General features: G+C 45.9%; 1 protein-coding gene across 1 annotated transcript in view; it reads right to left on the bottom strand.

Annotated features, from left to right (window-relative positions):
- LOC141273286 (C-type lectin domain family 2 member D-like) overlaps positions 1 to 20,197 on the bottom strand; it is a 166,183-nt gene that overhangs the window by 39,554 nt on the left and 106,432 nt on the right. The window lies entirely within an intron of this gene.

The raw sequence follows: 20,197 nt of genomic DNA, 5'->3' as shown, positions 1-20,197 counted from the left end.
TGAAAAAATCCAGTTACGATTTTGGTGCACGAACAGTTATCGAACATAACCTCGAACAGCCGGATTTTTTTCAAATCGTTCGTGCTCGAACATCGCCCAAAACAGCTCGAATTTGAGATTCGTGAACAGTTCGAGTTGAACACCGCTCATCTCTACTGCCGAATACACCTTAGAAAAAAATGGTGATCCGAGCAGCCCCATAGAACAACACATTTCCGAGTACAATGCGATGTTTTATCGCATAGAACTCGGCCGTGTTATACGGTAGTGTGACTCAAGCCTAAGAGGAAGAAGAGCCGGTAAATGATGCAGTGAAGGAGCGGTCAGAGAGGTAGGAGGAGAACCAGGAGGGAACAGTGTCGGTCATAGAAAAATTTTAAATCTTTTCTTTTCCTCCCCTGTCATAGATATTAAGAAGTCTCTCTCCCAGACCCCTCTTCCCACGTCCCCTGTGGTAATTGTACAAAGAGGAGAGCTGACACTTGGCCAGTGGCACCTATGCAAATTAGCACACACATGAGAAATGCCTTGTAAGCAAATGCTAGCCCAAAAGGTGTTACCAAACCCAATTAACACAGGTTTGTGATAAATTTACATCTAGCTGAGAAGGTAGTATTCCCAGAATTTAACAGACCCCTGCAGCCGGGCCGAAGCCAAAACGAAACATGGAATAACTAAAGTTCCATACGTCCGATAATAATGGGGCCTATATTTTTAGTGAAAGGGTCAGCTAAGGAACAATACAGATATTTTTTCGTAGCCGTAAGCCCCTCCGGGGAGCTGTGGCGCAAAGGTACTAAAAAAACGGATCGGAGCTACGCCATGTGTGGTCTCAATAGAAAGGTAAATTCATAAGGGAAAATATGGTGTCGCTTGCAAGCGTCTGTGATCAACCAGCGATAAGTTATCACAAAAGCCAGATATTCTAATAAAAATATGAAGACTAGAGCCCAGCCCACGTGATATCATCCCAGGGGGTGTGTGAGCAGGTCTCTCCCTTCAGCATAAAAGAATCCACTGAGGATGGATCAGTACTCATTGCCGGGAGTATATGTTTCATAAGCAAGGGGTCACAGGAGGGCTCCCCTCCAGCTATATTGAGTCGTCTCTGCGAACTACATAGTAAGTTTCTTCTTTAAACCTGTTTATTTTGTGTAACTGCATATTCTGTACTGTATTGTCTCCTTTTGTAAAATCTTTGTATATTTTTCATAAACACTGCCTCCCTTTTTGGATTAAATATAAAATTTAATAGTCCTGTTTCTTTTGCTCTGTAATTGCTTCCTCCCCCGAAGCCATATACACTACCAGAATGCAGGCACCCGACCTGGCCTGTGTTACATTTCAAAGTGGGTCGGTGGTGGCAGCGGATAATATTAATTGGGCTATCATGAAGCTGGCAGTAACCGTACGGGGCCTATACACATATTCCATGTGTTGGAATACGGAGGTGTGACGCCATATGCTTTCTGCTCGCTTGCCGATAGCTACGTAGTGAGTAGTCGGGATCGTGTGCTCACGAATCCCTGATGAAATTCGGACAGAGTGATGGCAACGGTGAGATATTGTGTGATCTCACCGGTGTCATTCCTGTGAATTCCTGACAGTGTCCTTGAGACGCATAGTGAGGAGGAGCCGGTGACCCACAGTGTCAGATTCTGCAGAGATCCAGGAGAATCAGCAGGGAGCAGGGATCATTAGACATATCTGTTAATAGATCGCTAGAGGTGGGCACAGGCAGGTACAGGCAGGCACGGCTGGTATGCGGACAGGCAGATACTGGCAGGTATGAACGCTGGCTGGATAGGGACCAGTTCAGACTGGGATACAGGAACAGAGCTGCGGGTGCGGTGGACTAGCAGAGCAGAACCGCAGGTGCGGTGAACAAGCAGAGGGGAGCAAAATCCGCAGATGCGGTGAACAAGCAAAGCAGAGCAAAACCCGCAGATGTGGTGAACAGGCAAAGCAGAGCAAAACCCGCAGATGCGGTGAACAAGCGGAGCAAAGCAAAACCGCAGATGCGGTGAACAAGCAAAGCAGAGCAAAACCCGCAGATGCGGTGAACAAGCAAAGCAGAGCAAAACCCGCAGATGTGGTAAACAAGCAAAGCAGAGCAAAACCCGCAGATGCGGTGAACAAGCAAAGCAGAGCAAAACCCGCAGATGCGGTAAACAAGCAAAGCAGAGCAAAACCCGCAGATGCGGTAAACAAGCAAAGCAGAGCAAAACCCGCAGATGCGGTGAACAAGCGGAGCAAAGCAAAACCAAACATGCGGTGAACAAGCAAAGCAGAGCAAAACCCGCAGATGCGGTGAACAAGCAAAGCAGAGCAAAACCCGCAGATGCGGTAAACAAGCAAAGCAGAGCAAAACCCGCAGATGCGGTGAACAAGCAAAGCAGAGCAAAACCCGCAGAGGCGGTAAACAAGCAAAACAGAGCAAAACCCGCAGATGCGGTGAACAAGCAAAGCAGAGCAAAATCCGCAGATGCGGTAAACAAGCAAAGCAGAGCAAAACCCGCAGATGCGGTGAACAAGCAAAGAAGAGCAAAACTCGCAGATGCGGTAAACAAGCAAAGCAGAGCAAAACCCGCAGATGCAGTAAACAAGCAAAGCAGAGCAAAACCCGCAGATGCGGTGAACAAGTAAAGTGGAGCAAAACCACAGATGCAGTGGACAAGCAGAGCGGAGCGGAACCGCAGGTGCGGTAAACAAGCAGAGCAGAGCGGAACCACAGGTAGACAGGACAGGGCTCTGTTCACATGGAACAGACTAGAAAACATAGGAAGGTAGCTAGAACACAGAAGGTAAACACGGAGGCACGGAAACAGAACGAGTAGAACCAGATACACACAAGGTACTTACAATGAAGTAGCGAGTGGACACCAAACTCACAAACAGAAGTACAGAGACAACGAATTGGAGCTAGGAGCAGGTTCAGACACTGCAGGAAAAGGGAAGATACAAACATAGAAACAAACAAGAAACGGGCTAGGACACTGTTCAGACAGGAACTGAAACAGAAACAAGATACAGAAACGAGCCTGGGAACTCAGCCCCCAGGGTGGCAGAAACAGACTAGCACAAATACAGGTAACAGACCCGGGTACTCAGCCCCCAGGGTGGCAGAACAGACTAGACACAGGACAGGACATGGCAATTCAGTTGCAAAGGACAAACAGTGAAAGTGTTGCTCAGGCCCCTCCTACTAGGTGTAGGGGGTTTAAGTATCCAGTGACTCACAGCAATAGGCTGGGGACGCATTAGGACTGTGCACACAGTAACTATAAGAAACAGGCAGAAGCCGCGGCGACGCCCTAAGCAGTCAGACAAGAGACATGGACATAGCAGATACTGAAACAAAATGTGCAGCCTGGACTGACAGGTAAGATTGCGGTCTTGCATGGTGGGAGGCGGTGCACCATGCGAGCACGCCGCCAGGAATGTTACACATTACATTGATTGGCTGGCCGCACAGCGTCACCTCGAGTATTTAAAACCGGGCGCCGCCATCTTGGACACAGTAGCTCCGGATCAGACAGTGTAGGGAGTGTGCTGATGAGCTAGGGAGAGATTTATACTGAGAAATACTTAGTGTAGGGTCTCTAAAGCCTGCCTAATCAAACAAACAGTCCTTCTCAGGACTAATATCCATCCCAGATATCAGGCAGGCAGGCTGTATAGGAGACGCAGTGGTTATACCAACAAACGCTGCATTACAGTCCTGTGTGCTCCTGCTGCTCAAATTGCTAGACTTAGTCCCAGGTCTCGGGGGCCAGGAAAAATCCTTTTTTTTCATCTAAATCCTCTTTTTTTTTTTTTTTCCCTCCAACAGACTGTACAAATACCCGTCTTATTAAACTTTTGGTGCTCACCCCCCAAAAAAAAGAGTGTGTCTGTGAGTGTTCAGACACAAATATATCTGTTTAAAAGATTCTGGTGTAGGCCACATAACTATAACTGTGGTTTTGCAGTTCCATGGTTCAAATCTCTGTATTATTCAGCTTTTGGCCTTTTTTTCCGTAAAAAAAAACAGTAATAGTGTCTCCCTGACTGTTCAGACACAAATATATCTGTTTAAAAGATTCTGGTGTAGGCCACATAACTATAACAGTGGTTTTGCAGTTCCACGGTTCAAATCTCTGTATTATCCAGCTTTTGGCCCTTTTTCCGTAAAAAAAACAGTAATAGTGTCTCCCTGATTGTTCAGACACAAATATATCTGTTTAAAAGATTCTGGTGTAGGCCACATAACTTTAACTGGGGTTTTGCAGTTCCACGGTTCAAATCTCTGTATTATCCAGCTTTTGGCCTTTTTTCCATAAAAAAAACAGTAATAGTGTCTCCCTGACTGTTCAGACACAAATATATCTGTTTAAAAGATTCTGGTGTAGGCCACATAACTATAACTGTGGTTTTGCAGTTCCATGGTTCAAATCTCTGTATTATCCAGCTTTTGGCCTTTTTTCCGTAAAAAAAAAACAGTAATAGTGTCTCCCTGACTGTTCAGACACAAATATATCTGTTTAAAAGATTCTGGTGTAGGCCACATAACTATAACTGTGGTTTTGCAGTTCCACGGTTCAAATCTCTGTATTATCCAGCTTTTAGCCTTTTTTCCGTAAAAAAAAAAAAAAAAATAGTGTCTCCCTGACTGTTCAGACACAAATATATCTGTTTAAAAGATTCTGGTGTAGGCCACATAATTATAACTGTGGTTTTGCAGTTCCATGGTTCAAATCTCTGTATTATCCAGCTTTTGGCCTTTTTTCCGTAATAAAATACAGTAATAGTGTCTCCCTGACTGTTCAGACACAAATATATCTGTTTAAAAGATTTGGTGTAGGCCAGAGAAATAGAACTGTGGTTTTCCTCTTCCATGGTTCTAATCTCCTTTTTATTACCCTTTTTCCATTGATAGAGCGAGTGTAAGCTATTTTACTTCATTTACAATGGGCAAGGCGCGTGGCAAGGGACGTGGAACTGGACGTTCTGGTGATGGTGCATGTAGAGGACGGGGCCGTGGCCAAGGTGAAAATGTGCCACAACCAACAGCCACATCTTCTCGCTCCCAGTTTTTGACCGAATTACTAGGGAAGCACACTACAACACCAGTATTGCGAACTGATCAGTGTGAACAGGTTATTAATTGGATAGCAGATAATACTTCCAGTTACCTGGGCACCACCACCTCCGGTCTGTCTTCCACACGGTCAAGTTTTAGTAGCCGTGAGTCTCGACCACATACTCCTTCTCACCCTGAGGCTCCTTCCTCCCACCATGCTGACTGTCATCAGACAGCAACTAATCCCACAGTTGGACACTCTGAAGAGCTGTTCACTGGTCCATTTCCATATTTGTGCCCCTCGCCTGCTCTGCTTGAAGTGGTGGAAGAGGAGATCCCATGTAGCGATGCCCAAATATTTGAACAGCCACGGCCACAGGAAGGCGACACTGGCAATTTGTCACAAGAGGTGGACGATGATGAGACACAATTGCCACGAAGTGAGGAGGAGGATCGTGGTGCGCAAGTGGAAGAGGAGGAGGTGGTGGATGATCTAGTAACTGACCCAACATGGAAGGAGGACACGCAGACCGAGGCCAGCAGCACACAGGGGGAAGGAGGCAGAGTACCCCAACAGGCAGGAAGAAGCAGCGTGGTGGCCGCACACAGAAGGCGGGCAACTGTTCCCCGTAACACCAACACGAGGGACGTTGCCAGTACAACCGGCAGGTCTTCCAGAGTCTGGAAGTTTTTTAAAGACTCTGCTGATAACCCCAAAAAGGCCATTTGTACCACCTGCCATGCCATCATCAGAAGGGGTGACAAAAGTACCAGCCTGACCACCACCAGCATGATCAGGCATATGTCAGCAAAGCACCCGACTTTGTGGGGCGAACCCCAGGGTCCACGACCAGTGTCAGTGGGTGTCACCACTGCTTTTTGCGCTGTTGTGCATGTAAGAGAACCCCCTGTTGTGCGTGCAAGCAAATCCCCTGTCCATACTGCATGCAAAGATGCCCCCTCCTCTCAGTCTTCACTTGTTATAGCAGTTTCTCAAGAAACAGCATCAACGTCCACGTCCCACCGCAGCGTTCAATTGTCCATATCCCAGACCTTTGAACAAAAGCGCAAATTCGCAGCCAACGCCCCACAGGCCACAGTCCTAAATTCGCACATTTCAAGACTGCTTGCGTTGGAAATGCTGCCTTTTAGGCTGGTGGAGACGGAATCCTTCCGCAACCTTATGGCGGTGGCCGTCCCTCGGTACTCGGTCCCCAGCTGACACTATTTTGCCCGGTGTGCCATCCCCGCAGTACACAAGCACGTGTCCCAAAACATCTGCCGTGCCCTCAACAACGCAGTTACTGGGAGAGTCCACCTGAAAGCGGACACGTGGACAAGTGCTTGTGGCCAGAGATGGTACATCTCCCTGACGGCACACTGGGTAAACATAGTGGAAGCCGGGACCCAGTCGGACCTTGGAACGGAACACATCCTCCCCACACCGAGGATTGCGGGCCCTATGTCAGTCAGAGTTGCCCCCACAGTGTACAGCTCCTGTGCATCATCCTCCTCCTCCTCCTCATATACAGCCTCTATCTCAGATATCACCACATCAGTTACAAGCTGGAAGCACTGCAGTACTGCCTCCGCCAAGCGGCAACAGGCTGTGCTGAAACTCATAAGCTTAGGTGATAAACCTCACACTGTTTGTGAGTTGTGGACAGCTGTGAAAGAGCAGGCAGATCTGTGGCTGAGACCACTGAACCTACATCCAGGCATGGTCGTGTGTGACAATGGCCGTAACCAGGTGGCGGCTCTGAGACGAGGTGAGATCACACATGTACCATGCCTGGCTCATGTGCTTAACCTCGTGGTTCAGCGGTTTCTTAAATCGTACCCAGAGTTGCCAGATCTGCTTGTCAAAGTAAGCAGCCTGTCAGCTCATTTTCGCAAGTCGGCTACAGCTTCCGCCGCCCTTGCTGTGTTGCAGCAGCGTTTGCAGCTTCCGGCACACCGACTGGTGTGTGATGTCCCCACATGTTGGAACTCTAACCTCAACATGTTGCAAAGGATTTGTGAGCAGAAGAGAGCAGTTGTGGAGTATCAGCTGCAACAAGGCCGTCGATATTCAGGTCAGACTCCACACATAAGACCTCAGGAGTGGACCTGGATGTCTGACATATGTACCATCTTGACAAACTTTGAGGAGTCCACCAAGATGGTGAGTGGCGATGACGCCATCATTAGCGTCAGCATCCCACTTGTCTGTCTTTTGCAACGCTCTCTGCAGAGAATTAAAGAGGAGCATTGCAGCCAGAGTATGATGAGATTGATCAAGAAGCCATAGCAGGCGATTACACACAGCCCAGCCTCATCTCATCTCAACGTGCATTGGGGGACAATGAGGGAGAGGAGGAGGAGGAATCACAGGAGCTGGTATCATGCACTGTAGACGGTAGTACCTGTACAACTGTCATATCGTTGGTTCAGCGTGGGTGGCCTGATGACAGGGAGGAGGAGGAGGAGGAGGAGGAGAGCATGGTCAGTCGTCATCATGGTGAGGACACAGAAGTCTTGCCCGTTGCCAGTCTGGCACGCATGGCTGACTTTATGTTATGCTGCCTTAGGCTGTGTGCCCACGTAGCATTTTTCAAGCGTATATGCTGCGGAATTTCCGCAGCGTAAACGCTTGAAAAACGCATGTAGATCCGCACCCCATGGTCCCCAATGGCATTCCGCAATGTCAATGCCCATGCTGCGGATTTTTCCGCAGCGTATATGCTGCAGTCAAAAATCCGCAGCATGTTCATTAATTTTGCGGAAGCGCTGCGGAATCAATGTGCGGATGGTACCCAAGTCTGGAGGAGAGGAGACTTTCCTCCAGACCTGGGTACCAAAGAACCTGTAAAAAAAAGAATAAAATAAAGTTTATACTTATCTTCTGATGTTTTCCCTCCGTCGCGCTGTTGTCTGAAGGACCTGCCACGTCATTGAGTCATGTGACCCACCACATGACTCAATGACGTCACCGCAGGTCCTGCACACAACAGCGTGAGCCGCTCAAGCCTCCGGACGGGGCAGAGAATGCATCAGAAGGTGAGTATATAAGTTTATTTTTTTATTTTTTACCATTCTGAACAAGTTGTCAAGCACTTTTCCAAGTGATGCTTGGAGAAGTGCTTGATAACCCGCATGCGGAAATGCATGCAAAGACGCCTCACAAACGCTTCTACCTGGCGGGAAAACCGCATGTAATATCCGCATGCGATTTTCCCGCCAGGGAGAAGCGTAAAAAATATGCTTCAGGTCCGCAACGTGGGCACATAGCCTCAACCGTGACCCTCGCGTTGTCAAAATGTTGGGTAACAGTCATTACTGGTTTGTGACACTTTTAGACCCCCGCTACAAGGAGAACTTTGACTCTCTTATTCCTGAGGTGGAGAGGTCTACAAAAATGGTTCAGTACCAGAAGGCCCTTGCTGCAGAACTGTTACAAAAATTCCCATCTGAACACGCTAGCGGCAGAGGTCACAGTTCGTTGCCCAACCAAGATGTACAGGCGAGAGAGACGCAACTCCAATCCAACAGAGGCAGGGGAACACTGTCAACGTTCTGGGACAGTTTTCTGAGACCCGCCCAGCTTACAGGCCCTGAGGCACGGGGTACTCTCACAAGGAATGGAAAGTTTCAAAAGATGGTGAGGGAGTACCATGCCGACCGTACCAGCATCCTCCGTGATTCCGCTGTGCCTTTTAATTATTGGCTATCCAAGCTGGACATTTGGAATGAACTCGCTCTGTACGCCTTGGAGGTCCTGGTCTGCCCTGCCGCTAGCGTGTTATCGGAGCGTGATTTTAGTGCCGCTGGGGGAATTATAACTGATAAGCGCACTTGCTTGTCAACTGACAATGCTGACAAGCTGACCCTTATCAAAATGAACAAGTGCTGGATTGGGCCCGACTTCTAATCACCACCAAATGACAGCAGAGTAACATAAAGTCAAATCCACTGTGTTATTTCGGGAGGTGTATTCCCATGCACCGCTTCACACCCACACATGAGTATACGCTTCCTCATTTCGGCTGTATTTTGCTCTTCTCCTTATCCTCAGCCTCCACCACCACTATACCACCAGGGTGATCGTGGTCCGTGTTGCCAGTATTACAAGTTCCTCAGTCCTAATTTTTGGCAGCTTTTGCTTGGAAGGCATAGGCAAAGACTATGGGAGACCCACTCCCCAATAATGGGTATAATGTTTTTAATATGCTGTACTGCATGGCTCTTGTTTGCCAGCATTGCAAGTTACTCCGTCCTAATTTTTGGCAGCTTTTGCTTGGAAGGCATAGGCAAAGACTATGGGAGACCCACTCCCCAATAATGAGAATAATGTTTTTAATATGCTGTACTGCATGGCTCTTGTTTTCCAGCATTGCAAGTTCCTCCGTCCTAATTTTCAGCAGCTTTTGCTTGGAAGGCATAGGCAAAGACTATGGGAGACCCACTCCCCAATAATGGGAATAATATTTTTAATATGCTGTACTGCATGGCTCTTGTTTGCCAGCATTACAAGTTCCTGCGTCCTAATTTTTGGCAGCTTTTGCTTGGAAGGCATATGCAAAGACTATGGGAATCCCACTCCCCAATAATGGGAATAATGTTTTTAATATGCTGTACTGCATGGCTCTTGTTTGCCAGCATTGCAAGTTCCTCCGTCCTAATTTTTGGCAGCTTTTGCTTGGAAGGCATAGGCAAAGACTATGGGAGACCCACTCCCCAATAATGAGAATAATGTTTTTAACATGCTGTACTGCATGGCTCTTGTTTGCCAGCATTGCAAGTTCCTCCGTCCTAATTTTCGGCAGCTTTTGCTTGGAAGGCATAGGCAAAGACTATGGGAGACCCACTCCCCAATAGTGGGAATAATATTTTTAATATGCTGCACTGCATGGCTCTTGTTTGCCAGCATTACAAGTTCCTGCGTCCTAATTTTTAGCAGCTTTTGCTTGGAAGGCATAGGCAAAGACTATGGGAGACCCACTCCCCAATAATGGGAATAATGTTTTTAATATGCTGTACTGCATGGCTCTTGTTTGCCAGCATTGCAAGTTCCTCCATCCTAATTTTTGTCAGCTTTTGCTTGGAAGGCATAGGCAAAGACTATGGGAGACCCACTCCCCAATAATGGGAATAATATTTTTAATATGCTGTTCTGCATGGCTCTTGTTTGCCAGCATTACAAGTTCCTGCGTCCTAATTTTTGGCAGCTTTTGCTTGGAAGGCATATGCAAAGACTATGGGAGATCCACTCCCATATAATGGGAATAATGTTTTTAATATGCTGTACTGCATGGCTCTTGTTTGCCAGCATTGCAAGTTCCTCCGTCCTAATTTTTGGCAGCTTTTGCTTGGAAGGCATAGGCAAAGACTATGGGAGACCCACTCCCCAATAATGAGAATAATGTTTTTAATATGCTGTTGTCATGGTTGTGTCGCCACGAAGATCGTCACGATTGCACAGCCTGACTTCTCGCAGCTGAGTTTTTGGTGTTTTGTGCTTTTCGGCAGTGAGGGAGTTAACTCTCTCTCTCTGTGCTAGACAAGGTCCAGCTTCGCCCAGCTGCAATCAGTTCTGCAGTAGTGAGATTCCTTCATATGTCTGCTGCTCTGTTAGGGAAGTTGTCAGTGAAAGCATTTCATGCAGACTAACAGAGCGGATCGTGGTATTTGGAGTTTCAGAGCTAAGTGTATTTGGAGTGTATTTTCCCTTCCTTGGTTAACTAAGCATAACCCGGTTATTAATTGGCAATCCAGAGAGATAAGCCAATGGAGTAATTTCTGTAATAAAAACTGCATGAATACGGTCGTCGGTGCTGTCATTCCTAGGGTCTTGCCTCCATTTTTGGTGGACTTTAAGGATGTATTCTCGGAGAAGGGGTGTCGGGAACTACCTCCTCATCGCGAGTATGACTGTTCTGTAAAACTGCTCCCTGAGGCCAAGTTACCTAAATCTAGGTTGTATAACCTTTCTGGTCCTGAGAGGCAGGCCATGAAGGATTATATTTCTGAAAGTCTGGCTAAGGGGCATATTAGACCTTCATCTTCCCCGGTGGCCGCGGGGTTCTTCTTTGTGAAGAAGAAGGATGGAGGCCTACGGCCTTGCCTGGATTTCCGTGAACTTAATCGGATTACGGTCCGAGATCCGTACCCGCTCCCACTTATTCCCGATCTCTTTAATCAGATCGTGGGCGCCAAATGGTTCTCTAAGTTGGATCTCAGGGGGGCATACAATCTGATTAGAATGAAGGAGGGGGATGAGTGGAAGACGGCGTTTAACACTCCGGAGGGGCATTATGAGAACCTTGTCATGCCATTCGGTCTGACTAATGCCCCAGCAGTGTTCCAACACTTTGTTAATGACATTTTTCGCCGCCTGGTTGGACAGTTTGTTGTCATATATCTGGATGATATCTTAATTTACTCGCCTGATCTGGTGTCTCATCAGGAGCACGTTAGGCAGGTGTTACAGATCTTGCGGGATAATAAACTGTATGCTAAATGGGAAAAGTGTGTGTTCGCCGTACAGGAACTCCAGTTTTTAGGTTTCCTGGTTTCAGCGTCTGGTTTTCGTATGGACCCTGGGAAAGTGCGGGCAGTTCTTGAGTGGGATCTGCCTGAGAATCTTAAGGCACTACAACGTTTCCTGGGGTTTGCTAATTATTACCGGAAGTTCATTCGTAATTTCTTGTCCATGGTTAAACCTCTCACTGACATGACAAAAAAGGGGACGGATTTTTCTAGGTGGTCTGACAAGGCTTGTCAAGCTTTCTCCTCCTTGAAAAAATGTTTTGCCTCGGCACCCATACTCATTCAACCTGATGCGTCACAGCCATTCATTGTAGAGGTAGACGCTTCCGAGGTAGGGGTGGGAGCAGTGTTGTCACAAGGTTCGTCCCCTGGTAAGTGGCATCCGTGCGCCTTTTTCTCTAAAAAATTGTCGTCCGCCGAGAGGAATTACGATGTCGGCAATAGGGAACTCTTGGCCATTAAGTTAGCTATTGAGGAGTGGCGCCATTTTTTGGAGGGGGCAGTCCATCCGGTCACCGTCATCACCGATCACAAGAACCTGCTTTATCTGGAGTCTGCAAAACGTCTGAATCCCAGACAAGCCAGGTGGTCGTTGTTTTTTACCAGGTTTAATTTTGTCGTTACGTTTCATCCTGGGTCAAAAAATGTGAAGGCGGATGCCTTATCTCGTAGTTTCCCTGGGGCCGGGAATACGGATGATCCGGTTCCTATCCTTCAAGAGGGGGTGGTGGTGTCGGCAGTATGCTCTGAGCTTGAGGAGGAGGTATTGGAGGCTCAGGGGGACGCCCCTGTTGGACCTCCAGGGAGACTGTTTGTTCCAGATCAGCTACGACAAAAGGTGATCGAGGCACACCATAACTCAGCTTTAGCAGGACACCCAGGGAGTAAAGCAACTGTGGATCTCCTCTCGCGTCGGTTTTGGTGGCCTAACTTACATAAGGAGGTGGTAACTTTTGTTGCGTCCTGTGGGGTTTGTGCGCGCTCTAAGACCCCACATACCCGTCCGTCTGGGGCCCTCTTACCTTTGAAGATCCCGGAGCGTCCTTGGACTCATCTGTCTATGGACTTTATTACGGACCTCCCGCCGTCTTCGGGTAAAACTGTCATACTCGTTGTAGTGGACAGGTTCAGCAAGATGGCACATTTTATCGCTCTTCCTGCTCTTCCTAATGCTAAAACTCTTGCGCAGGTGTTCATTGGGGAGATTGTGAGGCTTCACGGGGTACCCTCCGATGTGGTGTCGGATCGGTGGTCCCAGTTTGTGTCCAAGTTCTGGAAGGCATTTTTTACTCGGCGGGGGATGCATTTGTCGTTCTCATCGGCTTTTCATCCCCAGACCAATGGTCAGACGGAACGTCTGAACCAGAGTTTGGAGACATATCTCCGGTGTTTTGTGTCAGAGAACCAGGAGGACTGGGCTTCTTTCTTACCTCTGGCGGACTTTGCTCTCAATAATAGGCGGAGTGAGTCCACTGGTAAGTCCCCGTTTTTTGGGGCATATGGTTTTCACCCCCAGTTTTGTACTTTCAGTAGAGGGGGCTTTTCGGGGGTTCCTGAGGAGGAACGATTTTCGTCATCACTCGCTTCTGTATGGAGAGGGGTACTGAATAATCTGAGTACTATGGGGAACCGTTACAAACGTATGGCTGACAGGAGGAGAGTGTCTGGTCCGGACCTAAGTGTGAACGATCTGGTATGGTTGTCTACTAAGAATATAAAACTTAAGGTTCCTTCCTGGAAACTGGGTCCCAGGTTCATCGGGCCGTACAGGATCAGTTCTATAATTAATCCGGTGGCATTCCGTCTTGATCTCCCCCCTACGTTTAAAATTCACAAGGTGTTCCACAGATCGTTGCTTAAGAGGTATGTGGCGCCGGTGATACCGTCACCTTTACCTCCCCCTCCAGTGGTGGTCAATGGTAACTTGGAGTTCCAGGTATCGAAGGTCATCGATTCACGCTTTAATCGTCGGTCCCTTCAGTACCTGGTTCATTGGAAGGGGTATGGTCCTGAGGAGAGGATGTGGGTTCCTGCATCAGATATTAACGCAGACCGGTTAATTCGGGCCTTCCACACGACTCACCCGGATAAACCTGGCCCTGAGGGTCCGGAGGCCCCTCGTAGAAGGGGGGGTACTGTCATGGTTGTGTCGCCACGAAGATCGTCACGATTGCACAGCCTGACTTCTCGCAGCTGAGTTTTTGGTGTTTTGTGCTTTTCGGCAGTGAGGGAGTTAACTCTCTCTCTCTGTGCTAGACAAGGTCCAGCCTCGCCCAGCTGCATTCAATTCTGCAGTAGTGAGATTCCTTCATATGTCTGCTGCTCTGTTAGGGAAGTTGTCGGTGAAAGCATTTCATGCAGACTAACAGAGCGGATCGTGGTATTTGGAGTTTCAGAGCTAAGTGTATTTGGAGTGTTTTTTCCCTTCCTCGCTTTATCATTTATCTCCTTTCCCGTTGGTGTTCCCTCTGTTGTAGTTGTGTAGTTTTTGTATGCAAGGTGGTTTTGGTTTTACCCTTGTACTGTCTCATTCGTCTAAGTACTGAGTGTTGGCATATTATTACCTGTCCCCTTTTGTTGTGATCGGGGTCCTTCTCAGGACTAGATTACTGAGGTGCAGGGATCCTCAGGAGGTAGGGGTTACGCTGGCGGCCTGGACCTCTGTACCTTTAACAGTACCTCCAGGTAGAGGGATTAGTCAGGGCCCCAACTTAGGGTCAGCTTAGGCCCCCTACCTCCAGTATACAGAGACAGCGTGACAGCTGTACTGCATGGCTCTTGTTTGCCAGCATTGCAAGTTCCTCCGTCCTAATTTTCGGCAGCTTTTGTTTGGAAGGCATAGGCAAAGACTATGGGAGACCCACTCCCCAATAATGGGAATAATATTTTTAATATGCTGCATTGCATGGCTCTTGTTTGCCAGCATTACAAGTTCCTGCGTCCTAATTTTTAGCAGCTTTTGCTTGGAAGGCATAGGCAAAGACTATGAGAGACCCACTCCCCAATAATGGGAATAATGTTTTTAATATGCTGTACTGCATGGCTCTTGTTTGCCAGCATTGCAAGTTCCTCCATCCTAATTTTTGGCAGCTTTTGCTTGGAAGGCATAGGCAAAGACTATGGGAGACCCACTCCCCAATAATGGGAATAATGTTTTTAATATGCTGTACTGCATGGCTCTTGTTTGCCAGCATTGCAAGTTCCTCCGTCCTAATTTTGGCAGCTTTTGCTTGGAAGGCATAGGCAAAGACTATGGGAGACACACTCCCCAATAATGGGAATAATGTTTTTAATATGCTGTACTGCATGGCTCTTGTTTGCCAGCATTGCAAGTTCCTCCGTCCTAATTTTTGGCAGCTTTTGCTTGGAAGGCATAGGCAAAGACAATGGGAGACCCACTCCCCAATAGTGGGAATAATGTTTTTAATATGCTGTACTGCATGGCTCTTGTTTGCCAGCATTGCAAGTTCCTCCGTCCTAATTTTTGGCAGCTTTTGCTTGGAAGGCATAGGCAAAGACTATGGGAGACCCACTCCCCAATAATGAGAATAATGTTTTTAATATGCTGTACTGCAAGACTCTTGTTTGCCAGCATTGCAAGTTCCTCCGTCCTAATTTTTGGCAGCTTTTGCTTGGAAGGCATAGGCAAAGACTATCGGAGCCCACTCCCCAATAATGGGAATAATGTTTTTAATATGCTGTACTGCATGGCTCTTGTTTGCCAGCATTGCAAGTTCCTCCATCCTATTTTTTGTCAGCTTTTGCTTGGAAGGCATAGGCAAAGACTATGGGAGACCCACTCCCCAATAATGGAAATAATGTTTTTAATATGCTGTACTGCATGGCTCTTGTTAGGGGCATTAAAATCGTCTAGTTAAGCTACTGTGACCTCCACGTCTCTTCCAAGAGGCATTGATATTGTCTTTTTATTCCACTGCGATCTCCACCACTCTTCCAAGGGGCATTAAAACTGTCTTGTTAAGCTACTGTGACCTCCACGTGTCTTCCAAGGGGCATTAAAACCATCTTGTTAAACCACTCTGAACTCCACAGCTCTTCCAAGGGGCATGAAAACCGTCTTGTTACGCTACTGTGACCTCCACGTCTCTTCCACGGGGCATTGATAGTCTTTTTATTCCACTGTAACCTCCACCACTCTTCCAAGGGGCATTGATATTGTCTTTTTATTCCACTCCGCCACCTAGTGGTCGGAGCTCATAGCACAGGAGCATTTCTCCTGCATACAGGCAATCAGACAACTGCTGCTTCTAGTCTCCCATGGAGACTATTGAAGCATGCAGTAAGTGTAAAAAAAATGTTTTTAAAAATCTTAAAAAAATTAAAAAAAATATAAAAGTTTAAATCACCCCCCTTTTGCCCCATTCAAAATAAAATAATTTAAACAAAAAACCACACATATTTGGTATCGCCGCATTCAGAATCGCCCGATCTATCAAAATAAAAAAAGAATTAATCCAATCGGTAAACGGCGTAACGAGATTCTGAGATTGTTTTTTGTGACATCTTGTACTTCATGATAGTGGTAAAATTTCTTCAATATCACTTGTGTTTACATGTGAAAAAATCGGAAATTTGGCGAAAATTTTGCAATTTTCAAACTTTAAATTTTCATGCCCTTAAATCAGAGAGATATGTCACACAAAATAGTTAATAAATAACATTTCTCATATGTCTACTTTACATCAGCACAATTTTGGAACCAACAATTTTTTTTGTTAGGATGTGCTCAAAACCACATTCAAGAAGTTTATTAACCCTTCAGGTGCTTCACGGGAATTTTTGGAATGTGGAAGAAAACAATGAACATTTAACTTTTTTCACAAAAATGTTACTTTAGACCCAATTTTTTTTATTTTCACAAGGGTAACAGGAAAAAATGGACTACATAATTTATAGTGCAATTTCTCCTGAGCACGCCAATACCCCATATGTGAGGGAAAACCACTGTTTGGGAGCACGGCAGGGTTCAGAAGGGAAGGAGCACCATTAGACTTTTTGAATGTAAAATTTGCTTGAATATTTGGCGGACGCCATGTTGCGTTTGGAGAGCTCCTGATGTGCCTAAACAGTGGAAACCCCCCACAAGTGACACCATTTTGGAAACTAGACCCCTTAGGGAACTTATCTAGATTTGTGGTGAGCACCTTGCACCCACAGGTGCTTCACAGAAGTTTATAATATTGAGCCGTAAAAATAAAATTTTCACATTTTTCCCACAAAAATGTTTTTCATCCCTTAATTTTGCATTATCATAAGGGTAACAGGAGAAATTGCACATGAAATTTGTTGTGCAATTTCTCCTGAGTATGCCGATACCCCATATGTGGGGGAAAACCACTGTTTGGGCGCACTGCAGGGTTCGGAAGGGAAGGAGCGCCATTTGACTTTTTGAATGTATAATTTGTTTGAATAATTAGCGGACACCATGTTGCATTTGGGGAGCTCCTGATGTGCCTAAACAGTGGAAACCTCCCACAAGTGACACCATTTTGGAAACTAGACCCCTTAAGGAACTTATCTAGACTTGTGGTGAGCACCTTGCACCCACAGGTGCTTCACAGAAGTTTATAATATTGAGCCGTAAAAATAACATTTTCACATTTTTACCACAAAAATGTTTTTCATCCCATAATTTTACATTATCATAAGGGTAATAGGATAAATTGCACCATGAAATTTGTTATGCAATTTCTCCTGAGTACGCCGATACCCCATATGTGGGGGAAAACCACTGCTTTGGTGTACGGCAGGGTCCGGAAGAGAAAGGAGCGCTATGTTGGCTGGGATAGGTTGCAGACACCATGTCACATTTGAAGAGTCGGTGACATGCCGAAACAGCAGAAACCCCCACAAGTGACCCCATTTTGTAAACTACACCTCTCAAGGAATTCATCTAGGGAAGTAGTGAGTATGTTTTAATTTTCCAATTTATACCATTGGGCAGTGAAGAACACATAATTATATTTTTACCACAAAAAAATGTTTTACCCTCAGATTTTACATTTTCACACAGGGCAATGGGTAAAAATGGTGCCGAAATGTGTCACACAATTTCTTCTAAACGTGGCAATACCCCATATGTGGCTGTACCGTACCGCTTAGCCATACGGTGAGATACGGGAGGGACGGAGCGCTATTTGACTCTTGGAGAACAAATTATTGTAGAATAGTTTGCAGACTCCATAGACACAGCTCCTAAGTGCTAGAAGAGCAGAATCCCCCCTCAAGTGACCCCATTTTGGAAATTATACCCCTTTGGGAATTTACCTACAGGTATAGTGACGATTTTGACTTCATGGGTCTTTTCCAGAAACAAGCAGCAGTGGATGTTGCTGAGTGAAAATTTCAAACTGCTGTTGAAGTGACTAGTACGCTGTAGTGACCAGTACGTTGTGCCCAGCTCATGCTTCTGGAGACATGCACCTGTAAATTAGGTGGGCTCTCATCGCTACAGGAATGCCAAACATGTGGAACCTAAATGTAGTTCAGGAACATTGTGGGACTCAGAAGGGAGGGAGGCATTTGGATTTGGGAGCACAAAATTTTCTGAATTTATTTTGGGGAGCAAGGGCCATTTCGCTTTTCCAGAGCCTTTCTGCTACCAGTAACTTGGAAGTCCCTTATATTTTTAACAGATAATGGACCTGAGTGGGGACTAGCTTTTTTTGAGGACTGAGTTGAAGCTTTTATTGGGAACATTTTACATACATTTATCCGGCGCTCGAGGCTGAGCACTTACATCGGGGTTTCCATTTAAATTTCCAAGTGATGTAATTCAGATGAAACCCCAGCGGGATCCATTCACTATAATGAGGCAGCAGAGTTACTCTGGACTCCGTCTGGCCTCTGTTTAGCGGTGTCCTTTTTTTCAGAAGTGCACAAAATTGTGGGCAACCGCACTTTTATGCACACCTAAAAAAACTGACACCGTGTGATCACAGGCCAGATGGTATCCACAGTGCCTATATCTGCCTCATTACAGAGAAATTTCCATCATGGGTTCCATCTGAATCACGTATTTCAGAGATTTACACGGAAACCCCGGTGTAAGTGCTCAGGACAGAGCACAGGATAAATGTGAGCACAGCCTTACTGTGATCTTTGGGAGACATAATAAACAAATCAGCAGCAGGTGAAGAATTAGTTTTATTTATTTTTTACGCCGTTCCTCGTGCGGTATAAGTGATTAGATTACTTTATTCTTCGGGTCGGTGAGATTACAGAGATACCAGATTCATATCGGGTTTTTATGATTGACAGCTGTCACACACTAAAAGACCCATTTTTTTTGAAAAATCTAGTTTTTGCATCGCCATATTTTGAGAGCTATAATTTTTCCATATTTCGGCCGACAGAGTCATGTGAGGGCTTGTTTTTTGTGGGACGAGTTGACGTTTTTATTGGTACCATTTTTGGGTACGTGACTTTTTTGATCGCTTTCTATTACGTTTTTTGGGAGGTAAAATGAACAAAAACCAACAATTCAGGAATTGTTTTATGAGGTTTTTTTTATGCCGTTCTGCGTGTGGTAAAAGTTATAAGGTAGCGTTATTCTTCGGGTAACTATGTTTACAGCGATACTACACTTACTGTATATTTTTTTCTATGTTTTTGTGCTTTTACACAATAAAACTATTTTATAGAAAAAATATTTTTTTTGCATCGCTTTATTCTGAGAGCTATAACTTTTTTATTTTTTGGCTGATGGAGCTGTATGGCGGCTTTTTTTTTGCGGAACAAGATGACGTTTTCAGCGGTACCATTTTTATTTTCATTAGGCTTTTTGATCGCATTTTATTCCACTTTTTGTTTGGCGATATGATGAAAAAGCATAGTTTTTTGCTCCGTTTTTTTTTTTTTTTTACGGTGTGCACAGAAGGAGTTAATTAGTGTGACAGTTTTATCGATCATGTTGTTCCCGACGCGGCGATACCAAATATGTGTACTTTTTTGTTTTTGCATAAATGTACTGATTTATTGGTTTAATATTTTATTTATTTATTTTTATTTATTTTGTGATTTTTGTGATTTTTTTTAACAGTTTGAAAACGTTTTTTGGACTTTTTTTTTACATTTTTACTTAGTCCCTGTATTCATTTTTATTCTTCTAATCACTGTTCTCATGCAATGCAATGCAATAGACATGTATTGCATTGCATGAGAGCTCTGCTGTGTAAAACTGTCATTATCTCCTGCTAGAGTCAGCTGCAGGCTGAGCCTAGCAGGACACTGTACATGGCAGACCCGGAGGTGGTCATGTGACCTCCGGCTGCCATGACAACGCCAGGTCCTCTCAGACATCAGGGGGCCATCGGAGAGGTAAGTGGACGACCCCCTCTTCTCTGACTATCTTCTAAATGCCACGATCGCTATAGATCGCGGCATCTAGAAGATAGCAAAGGGTTAACATCATTGGGACCTGATCCAATCAGGTCCCGATGATGTCCCCTGTCTGAGCTGTCACTCTGCACCTCACCCGCAGCGCTTGCAGGACCCTGGGGGTCCTGAGCGCTGCGGGACCACTGACCGTTTATAAATGTCGGCGCTGCACAGAGCCCAGGCAGCGCCGACGGTTATGTACAGTGG

Source organism: Phyllobates terribilis, unplaced genomic scaffold, assembly GCF_046119375.1.
Source record: "Phyllobates terribilis strain yellow unplaced genomic scaffold, ASM4611937v1 Scaffold_5__5_contigs__length_657084704, whole genome shotgun sequence".
Lineage (NCBI taxonomy): Eukaryota > Metazoa > Chordata > Amphibia > Anura > Dendrobatidae > Phyllobates > Phyllobates terribilis.
This window is presented reverse-complemented; position numbering and strand designations above follow the sequence as displayed.